Source organism: Chiloscyllium punctatum, chromosome 45 (assembly GCF_047496795.1).
Source record: "Chiloscyllium punctatum isolate Juve2018m chromosome 45, sChiPun1.3, whole genome shotgun sequence".
Taxonomy (NCBI): Eukaryota; Metazoa; Chordata; class Chondrichthyes; order Orectolobiformes; family Hemiscylliidae; genus Chiloscyllium; species Chiloscyllium punctatum.
The window spans coordinates 24,059,462-24,082,911 of record NC_092783.1 but is presented as its reverse complement, the minus strand read 5'-3'; the positions used below and the strand labels follow the sequence as shown (position 1 = coordinate 24,082,911).

General features: G+C 47.7%; 1 protein-coding gene across 2 annotated transcripts in view; it reads right to left on the bottom strand.

Moving 5' to 3' along the window:
- LOC140467232 (serine/threonine-protein kinase 38) overlaps window positions 1-6,772 on the bottom strand; it is an 84,747-nt gene extending 77,975 nt beyond the window's left edge. For both annotated transcript variants that reach the window (XM_072563460.1, XM_072563464.1), the window contains exon 1: window positions 6,620-6,772. The gene's annotated coding sequence lies outside the window, so the exon portion shown is untranslated. The remainder of the gene's footprint in view (window positions 1-6,619) is intronic.
- Between the last annotated feature and the right edge of the window lie 16,678 nt (window positions 6,773-23,450).

The window sequence follows — 23,450 nt, the reverse complement described above, 5'->3', positions numbered from 1 at the left end:
GACTAAAGCATTTTCCAATCAGAGTTCATACAAATACACCACCTTACCAACCTGCCTCAGTGATGGAAATTGGTTGGGAAAGGTGTTATTTCCAATATTACAGCACCTGAAGAGCACAGGAACAGACAGCTGGCCATGAAATCAGACAGCCACTGGAGCCCCTGACCTGGAATTACTCTGCTAACATCCATGACCTGTTTGGTTTACAACTGCAACCCTCCACACACACACTGCAGAAATAGGAAGATCCTGCAAAAGTGCCCACATCCAGTCCAAGTCTCCACTACCTGCTTTCCTCTCATCGTTCCCACATAGATACCATCACTCTATCATTACATGGGGTATAACTAAGACACTAGCACATTCACCACTCATTTACAACAGGTACTCTGCATTGTCCATTTTCCCCAAACTGCAAATATTATGCTCGGTGGGGAAAAACAAACACTCAAGCCAACATTGTTGGAAATTGCAACATTTCATCCTTTTCCATTGTCTCCCATAAGATGCGACACACAATGGCTTTAACCAGTGCTGCTCCACCCAGTATCGATGGAGAGCACTGAACTAACATTAAGCCACATCCAATAGCTGCAGCTCACCATTGCTGCTGGGGAGGGACCAAGAGAATGGCTTATTAATGGCTGCACTGAAGTGTCACAACCTTGGTCACTTTCCTGCAAATGCAAACCCAGAGACACTTGCCACTGGACGATGAGCTCCATCCTACTGCACAAGTAGCAAGATGCCAGTAAGTGATAACCAGCATCTTGGTTTACAACAGCGTTACCTACTCTCCCTTGCAAAAGTCAAGGAGTAAAAGCCATTCTTGCGGAGTTTGACACATATTGCATTTCTGGCCTTATAACCTATTCTATTCATGGGGCTGAAACTTGAGTTGCAAAAGTCACATTTACGTGCATAAATGTATGCATGAGGTAATTTATGTAATTTTTTTTCTTGTTATTGTCTTAATTTTCAATTTCACACAGCAGGAAACCAAAATTTCTCAGTCCATCTGGATGATGACAATTGTAATGTCCAGCTGATATTTCATTTGAGAAAACCCAACCACTATAAAAACTGGAAAACAAAAGACTGCGAACAGTAAACGTGCCTGAGCATGAAGCTGCTCCACTGTCAGAAAAAGTGAGCTAATTCCTTTCAAGAATATCTTGTTTCCAGGATAGCCCCATCTTGTAAGTGCCTCCAAAGTGGCCTGTGACAAGTCACTCAGGCATGTCAAATTATGACATGCAGTACCTCAGGAAAAAAAAAGGCTAAAAGAAAACTCACACAGCACCAGGTTATAGTCCAACAGGTTTATCTGGAAGCACTAGCTTTCGGAGCACTGCTCCTTCATCAGGTAGCTGATGTCATTGTGTGATTTTTAACTTTGTCCATTGCAGTCCAACACCAGCTCCTCTACATCAGGAAAAAGGCTGAACACCACCTTCTCAGTGAACTAGAGGTGGACAATGAAAAAAAGAGCTTTGCTAGTGAATCCCAACCCGGAAACACAACATCAACATGGATTGTTTCTCTCCACAGCTTTTACCACAGCCATGACACGAGGAGAGCTTGACAGAGTCTTCAAACAGTCTTCTTCTCCCCCCCCCATCATCCACATAAATGTTCCTTTTTAGAAGTCAAATGAAGCCACAGTGGCCTCAAGAAGGCACATGTCACTGAACACTCAATGTCTACGGCAGCATAGCAAATATGTGACTAGATAAATAATCCACCAGCTTAAACGGTTGCTCCAGAGAGTTCCAATCTCACCATGATAGCTGGAGAAGTTACATTCAGTTAACAATATCAATCTGGAATAAAAATTAAAGGTGACTACGTATGATGCATTATAAAAACCCACCTAGTTCAATAATATCCTTTTAGGGAAGGAAATCTACCATCCTTATCCAGTCTGACCTACATGTGATTCAAGGCCAACAGCAATGTGGTTGACTCTTGAAACAGGAGGCACAGAGAATTCAGCCTCTCCAGCCTGCTGCACTCGTCAGTCAGATCATAGCGAGTGAGGCCAAACAGGACCTTTTCCTGTTGCCTTCTATAACCTTGGACTCCTTGGTCAATCAAAAATCTGTCTAAACCAGCCCTGAATATATTCAATGATCTGAGCAGGTCCAGTGCTTTTCGGCATTTACATAAATGACTTGGATATGAACATAGGAGGTACAGTTACCAAGTTAGCAGGTGAAACCTCAAGTAGTGGTCAGCGAAGAAGAATACCACAGATTGCAACAGGATCTTGATCAGATGGGCCAATGGGTTAAGGAGTGGTATGTGGCATTTAATTTAGATAAATGCAAGGTGTTGCATTTTAGAAAAGCAAATCAAAGCAGGGCTTATACACTTAATGGTAAAGTTCTGGGAAGTGCAGGTTCATAGTTCCTTGAAAGGGGAGTCACAGGTAGATAGGAGAGTGAAGAGGTGTTTGGTATGCTTTCCTTTACTGGTCAGAGCATTGAGTACAGGAGTTGGGAGCTCATGTGTGGCTGTACAGGACATTGGCACAGCCACTTTTGGAATATTGCATGCAATTCTGGTTTCCTTCCTATCGGAAGAATGTTGTGAAACTTGAAAGGGTTCAGAAAAGATTTACCAAGGATGTTGCCAGGGTCGGAGGATCTGAGGGAAAAAAAATCAACGAGGAGAAAGTGAGGACTGAAGATGCTGGAGGTCAGAGCTGAAAAATGTGTTGCTGGAAAAGCGCAGCAGGTCAGGCAGCATCCAAGGAGCAGGAGAATCGATGTTTCAGGCATAAGGCCTTCTTCAGGAATGAGGAAGGTGTGCCAAGCACCAACTTGCGGAACGTTTCAGAGCCACCTCCAAACAGACCCCAACACCAAGGATATATTTCCCTCCCCTCCCCTATCAGTGTTCCAGAAAGACCACTCCCTCCATGACTCCCTCGTCAGGTCCACACCCCCCCACCAACCCAACCTCCACTCCCGGCACCTTCCCCTGCAACCGCAAGAAATGCAAAACTTACACCCACATCTCCCCCCTCACTTCCCTCCAAGGCCCCAAGGGATCCTTCCATATCAGCCACAAATTCACCTGCACCTCCACACACATCATTTACTGCATCCGCTGCACCCGATGTGGCCTCCTCTATATTGGGGAGACAGGCCGCCTACTTACAGAACATTTCAGAGAACACCTCTGGGACACCCGGACCAACCAATCTAACCACCCCGTAGCCCAACACTTCAACTCCCCCTCCCACTCCACCAAGGACATGCAGGTCCTTGGCCTCCTCCGTCGCCAGACCATAGCAACACGACACCTGGAGGAAGAGCGCCTCATCTTCCACCTGGGAACCCCCCATCCACAAAGGATGAATGCAGATTTCTCCAGCTTCCTCATTTCCCCTCCCCCCACCTTATCTCAGTCCCAACTCTTGGACTCAGCACCACCTTCTTGACCTGCAATCTTCTTCCTGACCTCTCCACCCCCACCCCCTCTCTGGCCTATCACCCTCACCTTAACCTCCTTCCACCTATCGCATTCCCAACGCCCCTCCTCCCTACTTTTTATCTTAGCCTGCTTGGCACACCTTCCTCATTCCTGAAGAAGGGCTATGTCGATTCTCCTGCTCCTTGGATGCTGCCTGACCTACTGCACTTTTCCAGCAACACATTTTTCAGCTTGGAGGATTTGAACTACAGGTTGAGGCTGAACAGGCTTGGGGCTGTTTTCCCTGGAGTGTCGGAGGCTGAGGGGTGACCTCAGAGGTTTACAAAATCATGAGGGGGCATGGATAGGGTAAATAGACAAGGTCTTTTCCCTGGGATGGGGGAGTCCAGAACTAGATGGCATAGGTTTAGGGGGAGAGGGAAAAGATATAAAAGGGACCTAAGGGGCAATGTTTTCACACAAAGGGTGGTACGTGCATGGAGTGAGCTGCCAGAGGAAGTGGAGGAGTCTGGTACAATTACTGCATTTAAAAGGCATCTGGACGGGTATATGAATAGGAAGGGTTTAGAGGCTTTGGGACCAAATGCTGGCAAATGGGACTAGATTTGGTGAGGATATCTGGTTGGCATGGACGGGTTGGACCGAAGGGTCTGTTTCCATGCTGTACATCTCTATGAGTGGATAGAGGATTCCAAACATTTCAATCTCAGAATAAATTCATGACTGCCGTTGTCTTAAATTGGTCTGAAATGGCCTAGAAAGCTGCTCAGGTATTGAACTGGCAAATAAGTGTTTATGTTGTCACTTGTCCCCGGAAAGCCATGAATCTTTTTAAAAATGAGAAAAATGGCACCAAGCATTTTGCGAAAACAAGTCTTTAGCGGAAATAAGCAAGTAATTTGGAGAGCACCCTGAATAATTTGTTTGCCACCTTTCTTGAAAACATCAATGCATATTGCTGTGGTTCTGTTCGCCGAGCTGGGAATTTGTGTTGCAGACGTTTCGTCCCCTGTCTAGGTGACATCCTCAGTGCTTGGGAACCTCCTGTGAAGCGCTTCTGTGATCTTTCCTCCGGCATTTATAGTGATTTGTACCTGCCGCTTCCGGTTGTCAGTTCCAGCTGTCCGTTGCAGTGGTCAAACCACTACAAATGCCGGAGGAAAGATCACAGAAGCGCTTCACAGGAGGCTCCCAAGCACTGAGGATGTCACCTAGACAGGGGACGAAACATCTGCAACACAAATTCCCAGCTCGGCGAACAGAACCACAACAACGAGCACCTGAGCTACAAATCTTCTCACAAACTTTGATCAATGCACATTATCCATTGGTGCCATACACCTTTTGGTATCTTACTGAAGCCTAAACGGTATCACTGGGCTATTACCTAATAGGGTGGCATCACAACCAGGCAACACTAACCGTGTACCCAAGATCCACACTCATACAGTTTATATTGAATACATAGAATATCTGAGAGCAGGAACTGTAGCTAAAACACATCTCGTAACACTGGGGACAAATCTCCAAGATCATTTTCCTCAGCAAAGAAGTGGGATTTCAACAATGCAGTCTCTGCCTGGGGAGGTCATACAATCAATTTTGAACACAAAGTCTAGCTTATGACCTTCTCCACTAGCATAACTCATCATAGCTCGAGAAATGAATGGTGTGGCTGGGTCAGCAATATCCAAACAAAATACAAAACATTTAAACATGGAATAAAAGATCCTGAACAGGACCTTAAATCAGATGCAAATTGACACAAGTTCACATGAACAGACATTAGCCAAAAGCTTGCTCAAGGAGATAGATGTAAAGATGTATCTGGAAGGAGGGGGACTGAAGAATTTAGGAATCTTCAACAAACAGGAGCGACCCCAAAACCTTCAGAGGACACAAGGCCATCTCAGGGCAGGGGCTGGGCTCCAATCCTCACTCAAACACCCTGATCATCACCCACCCCCACGGGGGGGGACACTAACCCCCACACACACCACCCCCACCCCCCGGGGGGGGGACACTAACCCCCACACACACCACCCCCACCCCCCGGGGGGGGGACACTAACCCCCACACACACCACCCCCACCCCCCGGGGGAGGGACACTAACCCCCACACACACCACCCCCACCCCCCGGGGGAGGGACACTAACCCCCACACACACCACCCCCACCCCCCGGGGGGGGGGACACTAACCCCCACACACACCACCCCCACCCCCCGGGGGGGGGGGACACTAACCCCCACACACACCACCCCCACCCCCCGGGGGAGGGACACTAACCCCCACACACACCACCCCCACCCCCCGGGGGGGGACACTAACCCCCACACACACCACCCCCACCCCCCGGGGGGGGGACACTAACCCCCACACACACACCACCCCCACGGGGGGGGACACTAACCCCCACACACACCACCCCCACCCCCCGGGGGGGGGACACTAACCCCCACACACACCACCCCCCGGGGAGGGACACTAACCCCCACACACACCACCCCCCGGGGAGGGACACTAACCCCCACACACACCACCCCCCGGGGAGGGACACTAACCCCCACACACACCACCCCCCGGGGAGGGACACTAACCCCCACACACACCACCCCCCGGGGGGGGGACACTAACCCCCACACACACCACCCCCCGGGGAGGGACACTAACCCCCACACACACCACCCCCCGGGGAGGGACACTAACCCCCACACACACCACCCCCCGGGGGGGGGACACTAACCCCCACACACACCACCCCCACGGGGGGGGACACTAACCCCCACACACACCATCCCCACCCCCCGGGGAGGGACACTAACCCCCACACACACCATCCCCACCCCCCGGGGAGGGACACTAACCCCCACACACACCATCCCCACCCCCCGGGGAGGGACACTAACCCCCACACACACCACCCCCACCCCCCGGGGGGGGGACACTAACCCCCACACACACCACCCCCACCCCCCGGGGATGGTGCGGTAAAGGATCCCTCGCCGGGCCCTGTCCGTGTGTGTCCCCAGTCCCGGGGTAAGCTCCCGCCGCCTCCATCCCCCGGGCCCGGGCCTGGTCCCGGTCTGTCCCCGGGAGGGAGTCCCCGGGATCCGGACTCGGCAGGAGACGCTCCCACCGACCACGACGGGCTGAGGCCCGGGGCCCGGGCCCTTACCTGGGTGTTCCCGGCTGGGCTGGGCTGACCCCGGCCTGGGCCTGGTCCCGGTCCCGGTCCCGGTCGGTGCGTCTCTCAGAGCCGCTCCCGGGCTCCGTGCGGACCCGGATCCACTTCCGCCGGAGCAACAGCACAGGCCCCCTCCCCCTGACAGCGAACAGACCATAATACCCGGGCCATAGCAACCAGGCAGACCATAATACCCGGGCCATAGCAACCAGGCAGACCATAATACCCAAGCCATAGCAACCAGGCAGACCATAATACCTGGGCCTTAGCAACCAGGCAGACCGTAATACCTGGCCTTAGCAACCAGACAGACTGTAATATCCGGGCCATAGCAACCAGGCAGACCATAATACCCAAGCCATAGCAACCAGGCAGACCATAATACCCAAGCCATAGCAACCAGGCAGACCGTAATACCTGGCCTTAGCAACCAGACAGACTGTAATATCCGGGCCATAGCAACCAGGTAGACCATAATAACCGGGCCATAGCAACCAAACAGACCATAATACCGGGGTCATAGCAACCAGACAGACCACAATACCCGAGCCATAGCAACCAGACAGACCGTAATATCCGGGCCATAGCAACCAGGCAGACCATAATACCAGGTCATAGCAACCAGACAGACCACAATACCCGGGCCATAGCAACCAGGCAGACCATAATACCTGGGCCATAGCAACCAGACAGACCGTAATACCCGAGCCATAGCAACCAGACAGCCCATAATACCCGGGCCATAGCAACCAGGCAGACCATAATACCTGGGCCATAGCAACCAGACAGACCGTAATACCCGAGCCATAGCAACCAGACAGACCGTAATATCCGGGCCATAGCAACCAGACAGACCGTAATATCCGGGCCATAGCAACCAGGCAGACCATAATACCTGGCCATAGCAACCAGACAGACCGTAATACCCGGGCCATAGCAACCAGGCAGACCATAATACCTGGCCATAGCAACCAGACAGACCGTAATACCCGGGCCATAGCAACCAGGCAGACCGTAATACCTGGGCCCCTAGCAACCCGACAGATCGTAATACCTGGACCCCTAGCAACAAGACAGACCGTAATACCCGGGCCCCTAGCAACCAGACATACCATAATACTTGGGCCCCCTAGCAACCAGACAGACCGTAATGCCCGGAGCTCTAGCAACAATACAGTCCATAACACCCAGGCCCCTAGCAACCAGCCAGACCTTAATACACAGGGCTCTAGCAACCAGCCAGACCATAACACCCGAGCCATAGCAACCAGACAGACCGTAATATCCGGGCCATAGCAACCAGACAGACCGTAATATCCGGGCCATAGCAACCAGGCAGACCATAATACCGGGTCATAGCAACCAGACAGACCACAATACCCGAGCCATAGCAACCAGACAGACCGTAATACCCGGGCCATAGCAACCAGGCAGACCATAATAACTGGCCATAGCAACCAGACAGACCGTAATACCCGGGCCATAGCAACCAGGCAGACCGTAATACCTGGGCCCCTAGCAACCCGACAGATCGTAATACCTGGACCCCTAGCAACAAGACAGACCGTAATACCCGGGCCCCTAGCAACCAGACAGACCATAATACTTGGGCCCCCTAGCAACCAGACAGACCGTAATACCCGGACCTCTAGCAACAATACAGTCCATAACACCCAGGCCCCTAGCAACCAGCCAGACCTTAATACACAGGGCTCTAGCAACCAGCCAGACCATAACACCCGAGCCATAGCAACCAGACAGACCGTAATATCCGGGCCATAGCAAACAGGCAGACCGTAATATCCAGGCCATAGCAACCAGACAGACCATAATACCCGGGCCATAGCAACCAGGCAGACCATAATACCTGGGCCATAGCAACCAGACAGATCGTAATACCCGGGCCATAGCAACCAGCCAGACCATAACACCCAGACCCCTAGCAACAATACAGTCCATAATACCCGGGCCCCTACCAACTAGACTGACTATAGTACCCGGGCCCCTAGCAACCAGCCAGACCATAATACAGAGGGCCCTAGCAACCAGACAGACCATAATAGTTGGGCCATTAGCAACGAGCCAGACCATAATACCCGAGCCCTTAGCAACCAGCCAGACCATAATACCCAGGCAAAAACAATGACTGCAGATGCTGAAAACCAAATACTGGATTAGTGGTGCTGGAAGAGCACAGCAGTTCAGGCAGCATCCAACGAGCAGCGAAATCAACGTTTCGGGCTTTTGCCCGAAACGTTGATTTCGCTGCTCGTTGGATGCTGCCTGAACTGCTGTGCTCTTCCAGCACCACTAATCCATAATACCCAGGCACCAACCTGGCTCTTAGCAACCAGCCAACCATTTAAAAATGGGCCCTGAGCACCGGATCAGACCATAATAACCAGGGTGCTAGCAAACACACCAATAAGCGGCTTTTGCCCGAATCGTCGATTTTCCTGCTCCTCAGATGCTGCCTGACCTGCTGTGCTTTTCCAGCACCACTCTAATCTCCAGCATTTGCAGTACCTACCTCCACCTAGGTCTGGTAGCATCTATGGAGAGAAAACAGAGTTAATATTTTGCGTTTAGTGATATGACTCCTCTTCAGTGTTGTGTTTATCACTTTGTGTTTCACATTTCCAGGATCCAGTTTTTTTTTTGTTTTTTCATTAGACTGATGAGAACATTATAGGGTTGGGTTAGCTCATTTGGCTATATGGTTGGTTTGCAATGCAGTGTGTGTATGTGTCAAAGATAATATGAGTTAATTTCCCATACAGACTGAGGTTACCATAAAGGACTCTCCTTCTCAACCTCTCCCCTCTCCTGCAGGGGAAGTAAATTGGGGGGGGGGGGAGCACAGCAGTTCAGGCAGCATCCAACGAGCAAGATTTTGTGAAACTTGAAAAGGTGCAGAAAAAATTGACAAGTCTATGGCCAGGGTCGGGCAGTTTGAACCACAGGGAGAAGCTGAATAGGCTGGGGCTGTTTTCCCTGGAGACTAAGGGGTGACGTTAATAGAAGTTTATAAAATCATGAGGGGCGTGGATAGGGTTAATGAGTCAAAATAAAACTGCAGATGCTGGAATGTAGACTAACAGGAGGTTGGAAGAATACAGCAAGCCAGGCAGCATCAGAAAGTAGTCAACATTTTGTGTGTAACCCTTCTTCAGGACTGACGGTGGCTGTTGGGGGAGCTGCAGAAAAAGGGGGATGAATAGGCAAGGTCTTATCCTTGGGGTGGGGGAGTCCAAATCTAGAGAACATAGGTAGAGAGTGAGAGGGAAAAGATTTAAGAGGGACCTAAGGGGCAACTTTTTCACGCAGATGGTGGTGCATGTGTGGAATGAGCTGCCAGAGGAAGTTGTGGAGGCTGGTACAATTGCAACATTTAAAAGGCATCTGGTTGGGTATATGAATAGGAAGGGTTTGGAGGGATATGGGCCAAATGCTGGTAAATGGGACTAGATTAATTTAGGATATTGGGTTGGACCGAAGGGCCTCTTTCCGTGCTAAACATCCATATGACTGTAGAATGAGGAGCCTGGTGATATTGTCAATAGATTATTAATCCAGGGACGCAGAATAATGTTCCTGTGGATTAAAGAGTCAAATGATGAGCATTACCTGGTGTGACCTACGTGTGACTCCAGAACCATGGAAATGTGATTGAATCTTGGGCAGTAATGCCCACATCCTGTAAGTGATTATCTGGGATCAGTGTAATTAAAATTAGCATGGAGATGGCAGCCTGTGCATTGACTCCCTCTAGGGACAGACCCAGGCAGTGCAGTTGGCGCCATTGTTGTTTCTGGTGCATCGGTCGTTGTTGGGTGCTCCATGGGATTTGTATACCTTTTTGTCTCAGCACTTGATACAACTGAGTGGTTTGCTGAGGCATTTCAGTGAGCAGTTAATACTCACCCGCATTACTTAACACCCAGATAAATATGGGAAAACTGAAGCCATTACTGTAAATTCCTCCGCCCATACTTGTTTCACAAGAGCGTAGGGGTTTATAAAATCATGAGCAGTATCGATAAGGTGAATGGCAGGTGATTTTTCCCTTTGGTAAGGGAAGTTCAGGATTGGCAGGTATATTTTAAGGTGAAAGGAGAAAGATTTTTTTAAAAGCCATGAGAGGCAGATGTTTTACGCAGCATGGTTCATATGGGGAATGAACTTTATAGGGAAGTGGTGAACGAGGGTACAGTCACAACATTTAAAAGACATTTAGATAAGTACATGAATGAGAAATGTTTAGCGGGTTATGGGCGGTGAGGCTCGTTTAGTGTGGGATTCTGGTCAGCATGGAGTGGTTGGAACGAAGGGTCTGTTTCCATGCTGTCTCATTGGCAGTCACTCGTTATAGAGGATGACTCTTGTCCACTGTCAGAGTGAGTCTGGAGGTGGCTACACAGACCAGTGCTGCTATCACACACTCTGCCACACTTGGACCAGAAGGAGGTCACAGGAAGGTGTGGGTGGGACATTGGTGCAGTAGTCCACTCCTTACGCTGTTTCTGCCTGGCTTCTACTTTTTCCCAATGTCAGCTCTCCAGGTGTTTGACGTCTTCCCAGATGCTCCTCCTCCACTTTGGATGGTATTGAGCCAGTGATTCCCAGGTGTCCATGGGAATGTCACACTTCACCAGTGAGGCCTTGAGGGTATCCCTGAAACATTCCTCTGTCCACTTGGGGCCAAAGCAGCTATTGATGAAAAAATCCAGCACGTTGTGCTAGAGCAGCCTTCAGCCATCTGAGGAAACAGGTGTCCGAGGACAACAACATCAGATCTGACACCAAGGCCATGTTTTACTGAGCTGTGGTGGTTCCCACCCTCCTTTATGGCTCTGAGACGTGGACTGTTTACAGCAGGGACCTCAAGGCCCTGTGCAGTACAACCGAAGCCACCTCCGCACGATCCTGCAAATCTGCCAGGAAGACAGGTGCACCAACCCGGTGGCGCAGTGGTTAGCACAGTTGCCTCACAGCACCAGGATCCTAGATTTGATTCTAGCCTCAGGCGACTGTCTGTGTGGAGTTTGCACATTCTCCCCGTGTCTGCATGGGTTTTCTCCAGTTTCCTCCTATGATCCAAAGATGTGCAGGTCAGGTGAGTTGGCCGTGCTAAATTGCCCATTGTATTAGGTGCATCAGTCAGAGGGAAATGGGTCTGGGTGGGTTACTCTTCGGAGGGTCGGTGTGGACTTGTTGGGCCAAAGGGCCTATTTCCACACTGTAGGGAATCTAATCTAAAAACACCAGCGTTCTCAACCAGGCCAGCATCAAGGCACTGACACCCCCCGCCCCCCTCCTTTGATTGGTTGGCTACAATAGGCTGGGCACATCATCCACATGACTAACATGTGACTCCCCAAGGAGGTACTCTACTTACTCCCAGCTTTGAAACATTTCCATTGCTAAATGACTCTATGACCTGCAATTCCTTGATCGAGGATTGATCCTCAGGTTCCCACTCTTCTCCATGGCAAAATCTGAACTTTATCCCCTTTCTGGAGTTACACAGCACCCGTACCATCTCTTTAAAAGAGCTACTTAATAAGCTCTAAACTACTCCATAACTGACTCGCAGTTCTCATTTTTTCACATATTTACCAACACCCTGCTCAAAGCTATCACCAATAACTTGGCCCCTGCTCCAACTGAACTGTTGTTCAAAATCTCCTCCACCCCCAATTCTACTATTTCCCCCATTCTTCTGATCTTTTACCTACTTTCCTCTTTCTGTAAACTTCAGCTGGTCCCATCCGATTCTGCCCTTATCTTGCCCAATACCGTGTCCAGTCACACATTCCTGTGTAACGTGCTCCTGTGCCACGGTTCACAGTCACTGCCTATCAGAGGCTGGAGGCCTCACTGTTCAGTGAAGTGTGGTGTGACAGCAGCCCGGCTGGAATTGGCAGAAGAAGCCTGGTCTCAGGGGAACACTGACCGTGGCGGCAGGTCAGCGCGACACTTACCGCTTTCGGGAAGAGCAGGTAGCTCCAGGGGAGCAGACCACTCTATTGACCAGGCAGTTATTCTGTCACCTCACGTTCTGTGGTCAAACGTGAAATGGTGTTGGTTTTCAGGAGTTTCTTCAGGGAACACACTGGCAAAATGCTCAAGAAGTCAGAACAAGATTTTGTGAAAATGTTAGCATTAAATTCGGGCAGCGATTGAAGGACAATGGTTCAGGGGTCAGAGACCCCCCCTGTGCGCTGAGTGGCCAGCAGCCACTCCATTCCACTGTTTCAGCCCATACACAATGTCTCTTGTTCTTCTGTGTTGCTTCAGATTCAAAAAGTACATTCAGACACCACTCCCACTCTGAAACCCCCGCCCCCACCTCCTTCCCCCAAGCCCCTCAACCACTAGGTGGGTGCAATGAACCGTGCTATCATCGCTTTGACTGTTGTGCGCACTCCTGGAAGGCACTATGAAGCTGTCCAGGATTGTCCAGTGACAATCTATCAAGCACTGTTCAAGCCAAGGCTTAAGTAGAGCCATGGCTGAGTGAGATCAGCAGCAGAATACAAAGGGATTCTCCGAGACAGACTGGATGCTTGGAACCAGGATTGCCCTTAACATCCATGGCCAGTTATTTCTGGGGATCTCCCAAAAGGTAGGAAACCTAGACAGCCATGTAGAGCCAAATGAATTGCCTACAGTACATCAGCATCTTGATGGAACTGAGGTGCTCGTGGACTTACCTGATGCAGCACCTGAACAAAAGTAAAGATGGAGAAATGGCAGGAGTGGGCCGTGCTCTTTCTTGAGGTTGTTGGATGGATTCAGAGCTGAGAAGCAAGCAGCCAGGGAAGGGCAGGATTATGCTCCCTCCCCAGACTGCCACAGCTGAGGCAAACTGAGGGTAAAACCTCATGATGAAGCTTCAACATCTCCAAACAGACAGGGGCCCAAGGCAGACAGACAGCCTGATATTCTCCAGCCTTGCCCATCTCTAACAAGGGTCACTTTGACCAAGAAATCATAGAGACAGTGATTTGATATACAGAACACAGGAGGAGCAGGCCATTCAGTCCTTTGAGCCTGCTCTGACATTCAATATGATCACGGGTGATTATCCGATGTGGACAAGTTGGACCAATAGACCTATTTCCAGGCTGTATGACTCCATAACCATTCCAGAGTCTGTACAGTCATGAAAGATGAGACCACCAGCATCCACCATTTCAAGGGTCACTTCCTTAAGTACTCTGGGATATAGATCACCTACTCAACTTTTAATTCAATCAGTTTTCCCAACATAATTTCTTTACTAAAACTGATTTCCTTTAGTTCCTCCCTCTCACCAAACCCTGTATTCCCCAATATTTCTCTTGTGTTATTTGTGTTCTCCTTGTAAAATCAGAACCAAAGTATGCATTTAATTGGTCAGCCATTTCTTTGTTCCCCATTATAACTTCCTCTCTTTATGACTGTAAAGGAGATATATCATTTGTCTTCATTAACCTTTTTCTGTTCACATGCAGGTAGAAGTTTTTACAATCAGTTTGTATGCTCCCCCTTAAGCTTACTCATGTACCTTATTTTCCCCCTTATGTCCGTTTTTGCTGAAATCTAAACTGCTCCCAATGCTCAGGTGTGCGGCTCTTTTTCGTCCATTTTGTATTCCCCTTCAGGACCTGATACAGCCTCTTAATTTTACTGTTAATCATTACTGGGACCTTTCCTAGTTAATTTTTATGCCGGATATGAATGAACAATTGTTGCAGTTTGTCAACACACTGTTTAAATGTTTGTCATTGCTGATCCACTATCATCCCTCTCAGTAATATCCCCCAGTTTATCATAGCCAGCTTGCGCCTCATACCATTGTGGTTTCCTCGATTTAGATTGAGGACTCTAATCTCAGAATGAACAATGTCACTAAATGATTTGAGGTGCCGGTGTTGGACTGGGGTGCACAAAGTTAAAAATCGCACAACACCAGGTTATAGTCCAACAGGTTTAAATGGAAGCACCAGCTTTCGGAGCGCTACTCCTTCATCAGGTGGTTGTAGAATGTACGATCATTAGACGCAGAATTTATAGCAAAAGTTTACAGTGTGATGCAACTGAAATTATATATTGAAAAAGACCTGGATTGTTTGTTAAGTCTCTCATCTCTCAAGATATCTTGACGTCTCTGCCTATGACTTTTCTTGTTTCCCAATCTGTGTTTTATTGTTGACCTTGTTTTTCTCTCTCTACTGTCTCCCTGTATAGGTTCCAGCCCCGCTGTTTAAACTCTCCTCGACCACCCAAGCAAATATTCTCCTAAGGCATTAGTTTTGGTCCTCCCCAGGGATAACCCACCCAGATTGTACGGCTACCACCTCCCCTCGAACCGGTCCTAGTGCCCCAGGAATCTGAACCCCCTCCCCCTCGCACCATCTGACAATCCTGCTATTTCCACTGACTAGCAGGTGGCACAGGTAGTAATCCTGAGATCACTATCTTTTGAAATCCCACTATTCAGCTTGCTTCCTAACTCCCTAACTCTACTTCTCATCCCTTTTGTTTACCTATAGCATTGGTATCGATGTGTACCACCACCATTGGATGTTCACCTTCCCCCTTTCAGGATATCCTGTCTGCTCTGAGATATCCTGACCCTAGCAGCATGGAGGCAACATACCACCCAAGAGTCTCGTTTTGTGGCCATGGAAATGTCTAGGAGATAGTGAGGACTGCAGATGCTAGAGAGTCAGAGTCAATTCCATAACGACCTGATGAAGGAGCAGCGCTCTGAAAGCTAGTGCTTCCAATTAAACCAGTTGGACGATAACCCGGTGTTGTGTGATTTTTAACTCAATAAACTCTAACAGTGGAGAAAGCAGGTCAGGCAGCATCGGAAGAGCAGAAGAGTTAATGTTTTGGGCTCAGAACTGGGGATGGGGAAGAGGCTGAGAAAAATAAAGGGGAGGGGTGGAGTGGGGGAAAGGTAAGTGGGATAGCGATAAATGGATGCAGGGAGGAGATGAGAAGGATGGAGCGGATAAGTGGGAAGGAGGATGGACGGGTAGGTCAGATAAGAGGGTGGTGCTGCGTCGGAGAGTTGGATCTGGGATGGGGTGGGGGGAGGGGAGATTTGGAAACTGGTGAATTCAATGTTGAGGCCGTGTGGTTGTAGGCTCCCCAGACAGAAGATGAGGTGTTCCTCCTCCAGTTTGCGGGTGTCCTTGTGGAGGTGGTGGAGGAGACCCAGAATAGATATGTTCTCAGGGCAGTGGGAGGGGGAGTTTACATGGATGGCCACTGGAAGGTGGAGTTAGTTGGTGCGTATGGACCAGAGATATTCCCCGAACCGTTCCATGAGTTTGCGCTGGGTCTCTCCAATGTAAAGGAGACTACATTGAGAAGCACCAGTTGTAGGAACTGAGGTTGGAGAATGTACAAGTAAATCTCTGCTGGATTTGAATTGATCCTTTGGGGTCTTGGACTGAGATAAGGGTGGGGCGGGGGTGCAGACTTTGCACTTCTTACGGCGGCAAGGGAAGGTGCCAGGTGTGGGGAGGGAGGGTTGTTGGGGAGCGTGGACCTAACAAGGGAGTCGCAGAGAGAACGGTCCCTACAGAATGCAGATAGGGGTGGGGAGGGAAGTATATTTTTGGTGGTGGGGCCTGACTGTAGGTGGTGAAAATGGCAGAAGAAGATGTGCTGGATTTCGAGATTGGTGGGATGAAATGTGAGGATCAGGGGAATTCTATCCTTGTTGGAGTTGGGGGATTTGGGGTTTGAGGGTAGAGGTTCAGGAAATGGAGGAGACGCAATTAAGGGCATTGTTAATTATGGGGGAGGAGAAATGTCTACCAGTGCCCCTTGCAATTGAATCCCCTCTGACTATAGTGGCCATCCATTCCCAATCTGCCTGTGCAGTGGCCATCTCTCCACCCATGCTATCCACAATGCTCTCAGATTTGAGGGTGATCTACAGTGTCTCCAGCAGCCGCTCCAGCTCCAAAACCCATGCTTCCAGGAGCTGCAGCTGGAGACCACTCTCTGTCCATGCTGCTCCCAGGAACTGGGAATATACCAGTTAGCCACATAGAACAGGGAAGCTCTCCACAGCTTTGAGCTCTCCTGCCTTGACTTACTCCTTTAAGTTAAACCATAGACTCCTCTTAAAATCAAGTAATAGTTATTATTCTCAGGCCCTTTGTCTCTTGACCTCTGCATTATTGTCCTTACAAACTATAAACACACAAGCTGCTTGCCACCACTCTCTCTCCAGTCCTTAGTGCTCTGTGCTAATGTCCCCAGATCTTCTCTCAGAGGAAACCGTGGAGGTCAGTTTGGATAGATCCCATATCCAGTAGCTAAGTGCAACAAGCTTATGTCACTTCCTATCTGGATTAGGGTAAGGAAGCAGGGGGACTGTTCAAGAACAAGCACTAACTCAGTCAGAACTCCACAGTGGGCATCACTTTGTCAGAGATAGAATCCCAGAATTTCAGCTCTGCATCCCACTTGGGGAGCCCCACCTGACATATTATTATTGTGTCTGCATCTCTGAGAAATGTTTTGATATGTTTGCTCTTTGACCTTGTGCTGTTTGAGGGTCTTTTTAATACTTACTTCAATCCATTTGGCCTCAGTTGATGCTCCTTCTAACACACCATGTTCCCTAGGTCTGTGATTGTTTTTTATTGGCTATGACCCTCATCCCAACATGTGTTATCTTGAAGAGTGGCACAGTAGCTCAGTCATTAGCATTGCTGCCTTACAATGCCAGGGGCCTGGGTTCAATCCCAGCCTTAGGCAACCGTCTATGGGGAGTTTGCACATTCTCTCTGTGATGTGTGGGTTTCCTCCCACTGTCCAAAGAGGTGCAGGTTAGGTGGATTGGCTATGCTAAGTTGCCCATAGTGTCCAGGGATGTGCAAGGTGGTTGGGTTAGCGCTGGGAAATGCAGAGTGATGGGGTGGTCAGGATGAGATGCTCCTCAGAGAGTCAGGGTAGATTCAATGGGTCGAAGGGCCTGCGTCCACACTGCAGGGATTCTGTCAGCTATGATCTTATTGAATGGCGGATCAGGCTTCAGGAGCTGAACGCTCTACTCTTGTTCCGAATGTGTATGTTTGTAGATTATCCATCTCTCCATCCTGAAAACCCTGTCGCTAGGATCTGGACTTGCCTCTTCTTTCAGCCACATTATACTTCGGAGTCTATCTGTGCCTCAGTCCATCTCTGTTATTCATTAAACTCCTTACATTGAGGTATATGTCAATCATTGATTGGGGAAGCAATGGTGTCATGGTATTACCACTGGGCTGCTAATCTAGAGACCCAGGTCATGGTTTGGGGACCCAGGTCTGAATCCTACCACAGCAGGTGGTGGATGGAATTTGAATTCAATAAAAGTCTGGAATTAGGAATTAATGATGACCATGAATCCACTGTCAATTGTTGCAAAACCCCACCTGGTTCATTAATGTCCTTCAGGGAAGGAAACTGCCTGGTCTAGCCTCCATGTGATTCCAGACCCACTGCGATATGGTTGACTCTTAACAATTAGGGATGAGCAATAAATGCTGGCCTAGGCAGCAGTACCCTCATCCCATGAAGGAATAAAAAAAATTACCTTGCTGTGGATTTTACTATTTGGTTTCCCCGCCTCCTCTACCTGCTGAGTAATTTTCCACATTTTATTTCCATATTTGTTTCTTTTTCCTTTGAATCTAATTTCAGATTCCCATTTCCCTGTGAAACTTGTTTAAAACCTCTCCAACAGGGGGAGCAGGTGGCCTGGCTTGGTCCTGCCCATCTGTCAAAGATCCCAACTTCCCCAGAACTACCAGGAACCTACAGCCTATTGACTTGCACATGACAGCAGGTGTCATCAGAGACCACTCCAGTTAAAAGCAGGGCTTCCCAAAATGGGATTGTAATCTCCAAGTGGGAATGTGAACCAATTGTACTGCCTAGTGCAGAGAGAGAGTTAGAGAGAGTTACAGAGAGATAGAGATAGAGAGAGGGAGAGGGAGAGGGAGAGAGAGATCACGCCCAGCTCGGGAAGTGAGATTGAGATTGAGGCCAGTGAGGGGAGTGAGATGGAGCCCAGCATGGGGCGTGAGATCAAAGCCAGCATGGAGATTGAGGCGGAGCCCAGCACGGGGAGTGAGCCCAGCGGGGGGAGAAATCAAGCCAAATGTGTCGCAAGATCAAGCCCAGTGAGGGGAAGAGAGATCCAGCCCAGTGCAGAGGGAGGAGAGAACATTTTATTTATAACTTTATACTGAGAAGAACTGTAACATTGATCTTATTTCTATTTCTACTCTTTGCCTCAGATTTTGAACCTATGTACCTTGTGACATGACACACTTTGCACAGACTCCTGTATCCCCGTATTTGAGTACACATGACAGTAAAAGCTAATTCTCACGTTTGAGGTTGGGAGCTCTGAGCTGGCAACGGCTGTCACTGAACTCTGTGCAAGTAAACAGCTGTGAGGCAGTGTTAAATCCATCCATTTATTAAACTGAGGGCATGGCCGAAATGATCCAACCTGACTCCCACAGTTCTCATTGGTCTGCATCAACAGCTCTCCCTCTTCCCGGCACTTCGACATCTTCCCCTGCTTTCAAGTCTCACTTTTCGTATTATTTTGTCAATGTCTGAAAGCAGGTCCACAATCTATTTCCTGATGATGTTGGTGGTCCCCATATGAACCATAGCCTCTGATCTTCAGCCACTCAGTGCCAGCAGGGACTCTGGTACTATGGAAACAGCACAACACCCAGGTTCGTGCCTATGCCTGCAGAAATATCATGCCCCTATTAAATAGACAATGACCTAAGCTTACCAAAATAAACTTCAGACATGTCCTCTGAACTTGAAATAAGAAACCTAATCATCTACTCATCCATGACCTCACGCTCTCCAATTACAGACTGCTTTTGTTCGAGGAAGTTATTACCTATTTTTGACTCATCCTCAGAGCCTCCTTCTGCATAGGCACAGTGATGTCAGTTCAGCAGCGTATGTGTTTGAACCACTCCACTCCCAGTGATCCCAGTCTGGCCTTTAATAGGCAAATATAATTTCGAGGGCTGTTACACCATACCTATGCAGCGTAAAGGGGTAAAATTGTAACAAATATTGTACCAAAGGGATCAGTGCAGAGTCCTCGATTTTTTCGAATGCACATAAATGAATAGGGCGACATAGTGGTCCACTCTGCTGCCTCACAGCACCAGGTACACAGCCACTATTCCAACCTCAGGCAATTGAATGACCTGGTTTGCTGGTTAGGTGAACTGCCTATGCTAAATCGCCCATCGTGTCCAGGGAAGTGTAGGTTAGGTGGATTAGCCATGAGAAATGTATAGTGTTTGAGGATCAGATGGGATGCTCTTCAGAGGTTTGGTGCAGACCTGATGGGCTGAATCGCCTCCAATCTGCACTGTAGGGAGTGAGAACTTGGATGAACGTTACAGTTGCCTCAATTTTCAGATAAGGGATGTGCCAAAAGGGAAAATTAAAACACAGTAAAACTGGCAAATGATACACACTAGCCCACTCCTTACAGCACTAAAGCAGGCCATTGAGTCTACACTGACCCTCTGAAGACCATCCTAACAAGACCTACCCACCTACCATACTCCTGTAACTCTACATTTCCCACAGCCAAACCACCTAAACCTGCTCCCCTGAAGATTCAAATGGAGGAATTCAAACTAGACAATTAGAAGGGGATAAGTGAATCAGATACTTTACAGGATCACCCATTTCAGCCAGATATACCATTGTTTTAAAACACACATTCATCTTGTGACAGTAAAGAAGCAAAATTCTTCCACAGACAACTAGTAATTCTCACACAACTGACAGGTTCAACTAAGTACCCTCCCCCAATGTGTGCCTGATAGCAGCGAGATCACTATCTGTTTTTTGTTAGGGGTCACAAAAGGAACAGAGGTCAAATGTTTGGTAAAGAGCTGGCAAACAGTATTATCAGGAAAAACAAGAAACTACTGAGATTTGTAGGGGGAGGTTCTGGCTGAAAGTTTGCTCACTAAGCTGGAAGGTTCATTTTCAGACATTTCATCATATTAGGTAACATCAGTGAGCCTCTGGTGAAGCATGGGTGTTATCCCACTTTCTATTTGAGTTTAGGTTTCCTTGGGTTGGTGATGCCATTTCCTGTGTTATCTCCTGTTCTTTTCCTTTATCGTTATGCAAGGATACCAGTGATAATATTCTTACATACAGATGAGGAAGGACCCTACTTTGACTGGGACAACACAACCATCCGAGGACATGCCAAACAGACAAACATGCACAAGAATTCCTAGAAGCATGGCATTCCAACCTGAACGCTATCAACACACCCTGACACGGATTCCATCTACCACTGGGAGGAAAAAAAACGGAAATTGTCACCACAGGAAATGACATCACCATGGAAACCTAAACAAATTGAAAGCAGGACATATCAGTGAGTCTCTGAAGTACTAGTGTTATTACCCAATAATGATGAAGCAGCTAAAAACTAACCTTCCAGCTCTGAGCAAATGTATATAAAATTATTCATTTGGTAGGCATTGAGATGGCAGAGCTCAGGTGAAGAGGGATCTAAGTATCTCAGTACATGAATCAAAACATTTATACACCAGTTCAGCAAGTCAGATGTACAGCATAGAAACAGACCCTTCAGTCCAACCCATCTATGCTGACCCCTTATCCCAACCCAATCTAGTCCCACCTGCCAGCACCCGGCCCATATCCCTCCAAACCCTTCCTATTTATATACTCATTCAAATGCCTCTTAAATGGTGCATTGGACCAGCCTCCACCACATCCTCTGGCAGCTCATTCCATACACGTACCACCCTCTGCATGAAAAAGTTGCCTCTTTAGGTCTCATCCATCCCCGCTCACTAAACCTCTGCCCACTAGTTCTGGACTTTGTCTATTTTACCTATCCAAGCCCCACAATTTTGTGAACCTCTATAAAAGGTCACCCCTCAGACTCTGACGCTCCAGGGAAAACAGCCCCAGCCTGTTCAGCCTCTCCCTATAGCTCAAATCAACCAACCCTGGCAACACCCTAGTAAATCTTTGCTGAACCGTTAAGATTCACAACATCATTCCGATAAGGAGACAATTGTACCCAATATTCCAACAGTGGCCTAACCAATGTCTTGTACAGCCACAACACTACCTCCCAACTCCTGTACTCAATACTCTGACCAATAAAGGAAAGCATACCAAACGCCTTCTTCACTATCCTATCTACCTGCAACTCCACTTTCAAGAAACTACAAACCTACACTCGAGGTCTTTAGAAAGGTTATAATTTATTGAAAAGAGAATAAAGTAGAGATTATACTTCATTTGTATCGAGACGACCACATCTGCAGTGCTATTTTACAATATTGGTCATCTTACTTAAAGGATGGAAATGTATCAGAAGCAGGAGTTCACAAGACCGGAAATTCTGGGGGAAGCTTTATGAAAGGATGGACAGGCTAGACTTGTATCAGTGCTTAGAAAAGTGAACAGAACTTGAACATGTTCAATACAGTAAGGCTGAAGGATATTTAAGCTTGAAACACAAACTAGGGTCTACTATTTAAAAACAAAAACTTACGCCTGCCAGAGAAATTCTCTGCTCTTTCCACCACTTTCTCAAAGGCAATGAAAACCATGTTCTTGAATATTTTAATGCAAATCTGGATAAATTCTTGCTCAGTGAAGGGGTGGCAGGGATGTGGAATTACCAGATCAGTCTCAATCTTATTGAATGGTGGATTAGCCTTGCTCTAAATTGCTCATTTACAGAGCTTAAATGCACATAATTACAAGAGTGAAGCTAGGTACCTTGTACATACAAAAGTAGCAAACTTCTTTTGAAATTATTTTTCCTTTCAGTCTAGTTAAATCATCAAGTATAGATATGTTCTAGACTTTGGCAAGTAGCTATGGTGTTAGTGGAGTCATCAGGTGCAAAAAAGGGAACAGACATTCAAATTCTCGTTTGACAAGCTGATGCAACTGTAAGCAATATAAAGTTTAACTGTGTTCCTGGCTTAACTTCAAGGAATGGATTGTACAGCTGAGGACAGATATCCCTAGTCAAATTCCTAAACTGCTAAAGACTGAGATTATACTACATAAACCTGTTCTCTGGTTAACTGGTTTACCCTTGTCTTCCATATAAGAGCATCTGAACTACGAAGCTAAGATTTTGATTTGTTCTAATCTACAGTCTGAACATTTGACTACTTTAAGACTGTTATTCATAATATTTAGCATGCAGGTTAAATTTGGATTTGTACTTTATCTTTGATATAATTGATAACTTAGATATTCAGCACAAGATGAGAGTAAAGAATTCAGGATTTTTTCTGATATGTTGGGTGGGATGTTAAACCCTCAGAAACACTCCAACCTTTAAGTACACCCAAAAGTACTAAAAAGGAAATAAAAGCATTTAGAAGTTTAGTTCCAGTTACTATTAGAATGAACCTTGTCACAAGATTGAATCATGAAAGATTTGTTTTATGCAAGTTTGCGGAATCTTCCTTCAATGAGACCAGTTAGTCTAAAATTAAATATACCTAAATAGTTGATGCAGTTCATGTATTGAAACAGCTGTCCCAAACTGAAACCAAATACGGCAGAAATACCTCCACCACATTTTGGCTCCTTTGCTGCAGGTGTTCAATGACACTAATCCTGCTCTGGTGAAGTACAGTGGCATTGCTTTCAATATTCATTCACTTTTTAAAAATTCAGTGTGTTTGACCTCGGTCAAAAACTTGCTGGAAGCACAAAAGAATAGACATTAGTAAAACTGAAGGCCATG